The 8,924-nt window shown below is 52.0% G+C and overlaps 1 pseudogene; it reads left to right on the top strand.

Moving 5' to 3' along the window:
• The first annotated feature begins 3,484 nt into the window (after positions 1 to 3,484).
• LOC119046912 (cleavage and polyadenylation specificity factor subunit 5-like) lies at positions 3,485 to 4,661 on the top strand (annotated as a pseudogene).
• Positions 4,662 to 8,924: the final 4,263 nt, after the last annotated feature.

Raw genomic sequence — 8,924 nt, 5'->3', positions numbered from 1 at the left:
CTCTGCAGGCTCCAGCAGGCCCCCTACACGCTCTGCTCACCATTCCTAAGTGACTCAGTGTGCAGATATTTTAGGATCTCAAAGAGACACACCTAGTCCTGGCTGGTGTAGCTCAGTGGATTGAGTGCTGGCCTGCAAACCCAAAGGTCACCGGTTGGATCCCAGTCAGGGCATATGCCTGGGCTGTGGGCCAGGCCCTCAGTTGGAGGTTGAGAGAGGCAACCAATCCATGTAGCTCTCGCACATGTTTCTCTCTCTCCTCCCTTCCTTTCTCTCTAAAAAGAAATAATTAAAAAAAAGACACCTAGAAATAACTGTTGCCACTACAAACTGTGCCAATGACCCACAGGGGTCTTATCATCAGCCCGAAGGTGACCAGGGTGGCACAGATCTTCAGAACAGAAAGGCACGTCTCTGGGAAGCAGGAGGACCCACTCGAGAAGCTGCGGTTCTCCTGCTGGGCACCCGCCTGCCTCCCCACCTCTCACCTCCCACATACAAACATATACACGTGCTTTGACCTGGAGTCTAATCCACCAGCCGTGAGGGCTGCCCCAGCCCTGCTCCCCGGCTTCTGGTTTTTCTGAACAGGAGGAGGACATGGCTGCGGAAGCTGAAGGGAAGAAGACCCTTTGGCATGACTTGGGTTGATGGAGCACTCGCCTTCTCAGTGCCCAAGGGTCATGTGCAGACTCTTGAGCCACAGACAGTGATTCCGCCCCTGTCTGCAGAGAATCTACTGCGCATCAAGGTGTGGAAGCGGAACACTGGCCCTGAACAGCATCCACAACCGAACCCCAGAACCTGCAAGTGTGTTCCGTTTACACGGCAAACAGAATATCGGGGCAGTGGGGGGGGTTTCAATGCCTGTGCCGCAAGAATTTTTAAAACACGCAATACCTTACTATTTAGTCAGGCCACTGACCTCTTTTCCCTTAAACTGTCAAATGAAAAAATGACAACATTCAACACAACAACAGCTGCCCGGTATGAATACCATCTTGAACTATGAGTATAGGTCCATATAATAGAGTTGCATCTTATTGGTCGTATCACATAATAAGATTGTGTCTGATTGGTTAATTCTTGGTACCAGAAATTCCTATATACAAGTATAGGCACCTGTTTCGTTTTGTTTTGTTAAGTTATTTTGGGGCAAAGAGGGTAGGCAATTACTACTATTATTTTTTATAAATCAATCAAAGTTATATTTTTTTGTCAAATTGACAAAAATATTTTCTTGGTGTGATGCAGAATTTTAGTAGTTAGTTTGTGTGTGCCATGGGATAAAAAAGGTTGAAAATTGCTGGGGCAGTGGACAGGGAAGCGGTTAACCAGCTGGCCTTTCAAAAATTGTAGAAATTCCGGATCAACTAAGTGAGCACAAGACAAGACCCTTTAAAAGTGGAAGGCAGAGGCGGAAGCCGCGTCCAAGAAGGAAGCAGAGGCAGGGTGATGCAATGCCAGGACTTGGCCCCTTGTCACGGGTGTTGAGGGCGGGAAGAGACCACAAGCCGAGAGACGCTGCAGCCTCGGGAACTGCAGAAGGCTGGGAGACAGGGTGTCCCTGTGGGGCCTCCGGAAAGCAACGCAGTCCCGCTGATGCTTTGATTGTAGCCCAGGGAAGGGGAAGGACACTGGGCTGGAGGTAGAAAGTGACGGAAGCCCGTGGCAGCATTGCTCCTAGCTGAGCAGGCCACGTCTGACACAGCCGTCCCTGTGCCTCTCTGAGGCCCTGACATCCGGCCTGTCAGGTTCGGCCTGCAGCATGGCCCCCTGCGCTGCGAGACCTCACAGCGCTGCCTCGCGGTCCCGCTGCTGCTACAGCGGAGGCTCCTCCTCTGTGGTTGCCTGCTGTCTCCGACCCCCCACCCCCACAGCAGAGCCAAGGGCCCTTACAGGGCCCTCCAGTTTACTGAGGCAGGTCCCACGAGGACCACTGGGGTGAGGACAGTGTCCAACAGCAACCGCTAAACTCTAGGGCCCCCTCCCTGGTCTTGCGGTTGAGTCTGCTCTGCCACGTAGACTCTGCCCTCTGGACAAACACTTGAGTGCCTTGCCAGCCCGTCCCTCCCTCCTTCTCCACCCAACCCGGCCACACATCCCTGTACAAGTCTGAACTTGACTGTGGACACATGTCTCCCTCCCAGGTAGCTCCTCAACCTTCTCCTGACAGCATGAGACTGGGGGGTGGGGGGTGGGGGGTGTTGCCTAACTCGGCATGTGTCCAAAGGTTTCTGAATCCCACTCTGACCAGCCAGGATGTCCAGGACTTGGGGATAAAGGCCTCCTCGTCCCATCTCTGCTAATAACCATATCCCCCCATACTTTTAGGTAAATGAAGACAAGAGAAGAAAAGACAATTTTGAAACCTCTGTTTAGTATAAGCCCCTAAGTTTTTCATCTCCTTCTGGTTAAGAGGACTTAGCATTTTCAAGTCAATCCGAAAAGCAACTGCTGTCTGCTCAGCCCTGAAGAAGGAAGTCTGGGAGAAATGTGGTTTAAGAAAGTTTACCGGAGCCCAGACTGGTGTAGCTCAGTGGGCTGGGCGCTGTCCTGCAAACAGAAAGGTAGACGGTTTGATTTCCGGGCGGGGCGCATGCCTGGGTTGTGGGCCAGGTGCCTGGTTGGGGGCGCGTGGGAGGCAACTGATCGATGTTTCTCTGGCACATCAATGTTTCTCTCCCTCCCTCCCTCCTTCTTCTCCTCTCTCTAAAAAAAAAAGATAAATATAATCTTTCAAAAAATCAAATATAAATCTGGAACTATTCTAAAATTTTTTAAAAATGTAAAGCAAGTCATACTCTAGCTGAGGAAATATACTTTTGCCAGCTCTCTCTTCTAGCGTTCTAAACACTTTCTCTCTTGGGGTTCCTTGACATGTAAGAGACTTAACTCACAAGTGTCTGCGAGCCCCTGAGGGGCAAGATCCACGTCTGACCTCTCTTTCTTTCCCAGGATCCTGGCCAGGGCTCACACTAAACATAGACTCAAAAGAATCAAGAATGTTAGAGAGGACAAGAACATCTGGGCTCTGCTCTGTCCAGGTTGCTTCCCTGCGCAAAGACCTTCAACGGCTCCTCATTCAAGGCAGCACAAATTGCAAGCCCCTTCGTGAGACATTTATGACTCTCAGGTCCTGGGCCACCACCCACCTCTTTTCTCCTTTTCTATCGCTCTCCCCCACCCTCCACCCCCTGGGTCGTATAAGACTCCGTGCATCAGTCAGGGCTCATTTGGAGAAGCAGAACCACTAGGCATTACAGAAAATCCAGATATATTCAGGGATCTGACTGTGTGCAATTATAGGAGCTTAACAGCTGCATAAATAATTGATGCACAGCTGTGGCCTCCGCATTCCGAGTCAGCTCTGAGGCCAGCAGGCAGGCCATAGAGAAATAAAATATGGTCAGGAGTTGGGAAGAGCAAGGCAAGCTGGACCCCGTGGGAACAACACGGAACTCACACGGGTCTCTCTTTGTGTCCGAGCCTCCAGCTTCTCCATCCTGTGGTTGGCCTGCAGGAGAAGCAGAAGGCCTTCTTGAAGAAGTTGACTCACGAGTCAAAGAAACAAAGGAGAAGATCTGGCAGGAGCTGCAGAAGGTCCAGGCCCACCACCACCAGGAAGAGGCTGTAGACGGTGGCCCACGTGCCTGAGCTGTGCAGTGTCTGATTGAGCAGAAACAAAAGGCTGTGTCCACTTCTAGTTCTTTTTTAATTTTTAAATGTTTATTATCTATGGGTGATACAGAAAATTGCATTATCAAAATTGAGGTCTTTATTATTGAGGTTAAAATGGATTATTTAGACATGTTTTGGCAGACGGCGTGGCCTGCCCCGGGCATCAACCAGTTGGGCACCGAGTGCATCCAGCAGACCAAGCCCCTCACCTTGGAGCGCACAACCGACCTGTACCCTCTCACCAACAATACTTTTGGTACCAAAGAACCCCTCTGTGAGAAGGGTAGCTCTGTTGCAGCCAGATTTCAATGCAGGAGGGAGGGACTGGGTAAAATTGGAAGGAGGAGCACTGCGGAGGGCGTTCTGGTCGTTCATGAGCACCAGCTCCCCCCTGTGCTACTGCTGCTCCTGGGAACAGCTTTCTTCAGACTCTCTGGTGGTGAACTTAACCCGGGAGAAGGTGAAGTTGAAGGGCTAAAAGGCTTAAGGACGGAGATGGTAGGCCTTCAGGGTGCAGTCCTGCATGACTGGGTCATCAAGGGCTGCCCTGGTAACGGGCGGGGACCAGATTTTGAGCCTCCTCAGTGTCCGTGTGTTCCCGCACAAGTCACAGTCCCGAAGGAACATAAGAAGTTGTTTCTGGTTCAACTTCAAGAGAAAGCCTTGTTTGCTGTCCCTAAACAGTACAGCTGGTAGCAGCACCACAGTTTGAATCGTAGGACGACGCACCATTCCGACCCATCACTCCTGGTCTCCCTCAGGCTTTGAGCGGGTTCAGCTTTCCGTACGGCTGGGCCCCTGCGCAGGGGAGGAGTGAAGGGAGCCGTCTCTGGGGCGCAGGTCCACACGGCACAGCGCAGACACCGTGGGAAGGGGTCCTTTCTGTTGGTTTGCTTTCTCTCTTTCCCAGCCCCTCAACGGCCACCTACTTTCTGTTGCTTGAATAGTACAGTTGATGAAGAACTACACGGTGGTGTACACATACGTGATACTGTTTACTTTGCTTTTGTTTCTACCCGTATGTTTCTGTACATTAAAGAGAGTGGACCTCTTTCTACTTGTTATTTTTTAATTTCACATTGAACTTGAAAAGTTCTTCACATTTTTAAAGGTTGTATTGATTTCAGGTGTATGGTATAGTGATTGTCTAATCACCATGCCTTCACTTCTCCTGTCCAAACCTCATTCAGGATGCTCTTTCGGTCAGTTTTACCCCAGAGGAAATTCCAGAAAACGTAGCTCCGGCTCAGCTCCACTTGACCAGACACACACTTCCCCAGCCCACTTCCTTCACTGGCGGTGTTCTTCTCCATTCCCCTCCCGAATAACTCCAACTCTACGATTAGGGCCCCGCCCAAATGGCTCACCACCCCTCAAGGGTCTCCTGTCGTCGTGGAGACTTAATCTGCCCTTCCTTGTGCTCCAAGGACACTCAGAACTGACCTCCCCTTTCGGAGAGCCAACGTGGTCTCCATCCTCCATGAGAGGCCTGAGCCGAGTCATCTCTGGGACCCGAGAGACTAGACACCACTAAACACGATCTCAGTCTCCACGCCAACGCTTTGAAGCAAGTGGTTTACCGTCCCCCATTTTACAGCGGAAGGAAAGTAAGACTGGGGAGCCGATGTCACCTGACCCAAGGTTGCACAGCCCATAAAGGCAGAGGCAGGACTTGGTCCAACCGACCCCAGAGTCCAAATTCTTGATCACCAGGTGAATCTTGGAGTAGACAATACAAAAAGCATGAGAGTGGAGTGACCAAGCACCCTGGTTTGCCTAAGACTGAGGGGGTTCTTGGAATGGTGGGTTTTCTTTTTTTATTTGCTTTTTTTCTTTTAAAGATTTTCTTTATTTATTTCCAGAGAGAGAGGAAAGGAGGGAGAGAGGGAGGAAAACATCAATGGAGCCCTGACTGGGGACCAAACCTGCAACCCAGGCATGTGTCGTGGCCCGGAATTGAACAGGCAACCTTTCACTTTGCGGGACGACTCCCAAACAACTGAGCCACTCCCATCAGTGCAGAATGCCAGATTTTCAGTTTTAAAATCAGATAGTCCCAGTGTCTCGAGCGTGTGTTCGCGATATGGTCTTTCAGCTGGGCAACCACTTGGCTAGCTGCCTACAGAGCAACCTGGCACCAAGGGCCGGGCCACACACGAGGTAACTGTGCTGCCTACTCAGCTTTTATGGAATGCAGGTTCGCTCAAAGTAGAACATCAACATACATTAGTATCCCCCTCACACTCTAACAGTCTAAGAGAAATATCACACACACACACACACACACACAGAGCAATCGATGGGAAGTAACAAACGTGAGCTAGGAAGTCTCAGTCTGCAGGTCCAGGAGACAGCACAGTGAGGAAAGAAGCCACCAGCATCTTGAAATGAAGGATCTCCAGAGCCAGGTGGGCAGAGGGTAGGTGGAGTCCTCAGTCCAGCAGGGCAGAGCCTCCAGCAGCCGATGCCGAGGGAGATCGGCAGGAGTGGAGCAGCACTCGGGTGTGTGGACCCCAGCTGTCTGAGCAGTGGTCTGGAGCCTGCCTCGGTTCTACCCTTGAGAGTGGTGCACTCCACACTTCTGGGTCTCTTGATAAGTGTCTAGGCACCCCTGACGGCAAGTGGGGAATTTCCCCAGGAGCCTATCTATATGTGGTCCTGCTTTGCACACACAGCTATATTGGTCACATGTGCAGGTATGTAAGTGTGTGTTTCCTTGCCAGGCATGTCTAGCATAACTTAGGTAGTTTTCTTCTTGAACCAAAGTGTCATGGCTGACTGGCAGCTTATCTTGGTTGACATGAGTGACTCCATTTTGTTTTATATACTTTGTGCTATCTTGATCAGACCAATGCCATTTTCTTGGTCCTGCTCTCCACACCCAGGCACACTGGGTCCATTTGGTCCCCTGAGGAGAAAGTGCTCTGGCTGTTACAAAGTGGGAGAAGCTCTGGGAAGCCAGGGAGGGGCTATCCTGAAACACTGAACCTGTGCTACCTCTAAGACCAGAGCAAGAAAGGAGCTTTTGGATTGGCTTTGTGATGCAATTTCTTCCTTCTTCAGGAAATTTTACTTCTTAGTTATTTGGAAAGCAATTGCAGGGCTATTATAGATCTGTGGTTGCTGGTTGCACTTGAACTGTGGTTGGAGGAGATGTGAGGTGAGGAGTGGCAGGAAAAAGTCATCGTGCTCTGCAGACTGGGCGTCAAAGCAGATTCACGGAGGCTTGCGTGGTGTGGATTGGCTTCTCTGCACCCCGTCCTGCAGAGGTGGCTAAAGCAGCACCAGCAGAGCAGATGGAGGTAGAGCCCCAACTCCCTGAACATCAGCGTTGCCAGGAACTGCTCAACCCAACCCCATCTGCCAGCTCAGCCCTGTGAGGGGATGTCTCCAAGGTCACAGAGCGATCAGGAGCAGAGCTGGGTCAGGACCCAGGGTTCCAGGACTCTGCCCCCAAGTGAGGAGACCACCTGGGCCAGGAAGAGTGGCGCGGCTCAGCGCTGACTTGGGGCGAGCTGCCTCTCTGTCTCTGCTGCCAAGACTCTGTTACTCACCAGCTGTTACACGGAGCAAGTTCTCACCTTCTCTTGGTGTCAGTTTTCTCCAGGTAAAGTGAGGGGAGGATGACTACCTCTCGTGCCACTGAGAACATGGACAAAGAAACTTGTCTGAACAGCTGGCCCGCTTATCTTAACAGCTAGGCACTGTCTTTGTTTGGGAAAAACACCTTGGTAAGCTGGGCACCTCTTCATTGTAACACATGGCGTTGGGAGAGTAAGAGATGGGGGAGGGGAAGGCAGGCAGGCGGAAGAGCCAGGAAGGAGGAGGAGAGCCAGCACCAGGGAGGGGGACCAGCCAAGCTTGTAGGCAAGCCATGGGGGGGGGGGGGCCCCAAAGGAGACTTTTGGAACGATACACTGACGCTGTTCTTCAGAAGTTGTTCGTGACACCGCCTGTCCCCTCTCTATCCCCAAATCATCAGCAACATCTGCCTGTTCCAGAGTCCTTGAAACGACTTTGAGTGTGCTCGCACAACTCATGGAGAGCCAAGTTTCCTGTCTGAGTCAAGGCAATAGGAAACTGACCCCACATGGAGAAGAACAAGTTAAGGATTTGAGAAAGTTTGGTTTGGCAGAGACCACAGGGTATACATGGAGATCCATCCCCTCTCTCCCTTCCTTGAGCTCACGGCTACATCCCCGGCCTCCCCGGCAGGTAGGTGCGGCCAGTGATGCAGCCCGAGCCAGTGGAAGGTGCGTGGGAGTGATGAGGGCCTTTTCCAGGCCTGGCCCAGGAAGCCTCCCGCACCAGCCCCTGCCCCTCACTTCTCGGGGGGTCGGCCTTGGGAGCCAGGCATGGACGATGGCACATCCAACACCAGCCAGACCCGCCACCACCCACACGACCCTGGAAACTCCTAGATCTTATCATGAGAGAAAAATAAACCTCTTTTGTGTTGGGTCCCTACATTCTGGGTCTAACTGTTAAAGAAGTTTAGCTTCCACAAAACAATAAACCACGAAAGGCTTTAGACTTCTGGGAGCTATGAAATCGGGGTGGAGAGCTGGGGGTGGAGGCCGCTGGCCACACATTTTAGCAGACGTCCAAGAAGGGCGGTGCCGTCTGACGTGAAGGTTGCCTCTGTGGTGCGTGGTGTGTGTCTGAGCCAGTGACAGCTGTTCCAACGATGCTGCTGATGATTGTTAGGGGAGAGCTTGTCTCTCCCTCTCAAATGGATTCATGAACCCCACACCCACCTATTGGCGGGGAACCACAGATGCCGTCATTAGGATGAAGAGCTAGTGCAGAGAGAGCATACCTGGATTTTTTCCCTCAACGCTGGGGAAGAATAATCCCCTCACGTTTGTTACAGGAGGGAGATTATTTGGCTCAGGGAGGAATGAAAGGCATTCCCACCCTCGGGGAGGTCTGAGCACCTTCCCTACCAAGGAGAGGGTACCAGCCAGCGCATTTCCAAGTTCCTGCCCTCCCGATAGGTCCTGGGGCCCCACAACAGAGAAAGGGGCAGGAAGTGCATTACGGATTCTAAACAGTGTCAAGGAAAGCACCCAGCCTCTGGGTGGCTCCTGGGGCCGGGAAGGCAGCTGTGGGGCAGGGCGCCAAAGAGCTCGGAAGCCTGGACCGCCTCTTGCTGCCCCTGAGGCCTTGCGGGGCTTGGGCACTGAGGCTCTGAGGCCTCACACCAGCGGCTGAGGTCGGCACAGTAGGGATGAAGTTGACAG

Source organism: Artibeus jamaicensis, unplaced genomic scaffold (assembly GCF_021234435.1).
Source record: "Artibeus jamaicensis isolate MK-2021 breed Jamaican fruit bat unplaced genomic scaffold, CSHL_Jam_final scaffold_1964, whole genome shotgun sequence".
In the NCBI taxonomy this organism is placed as follows: Eukaryota; Metazoa; Chordata; class Mammalia; order Chiroptera; family Phyllostomidae; genus Artibeus; species Artibeus jamaicensis.
This window is presented reverse-complemented; position numbering and strand designations above follow the sequence as displayed.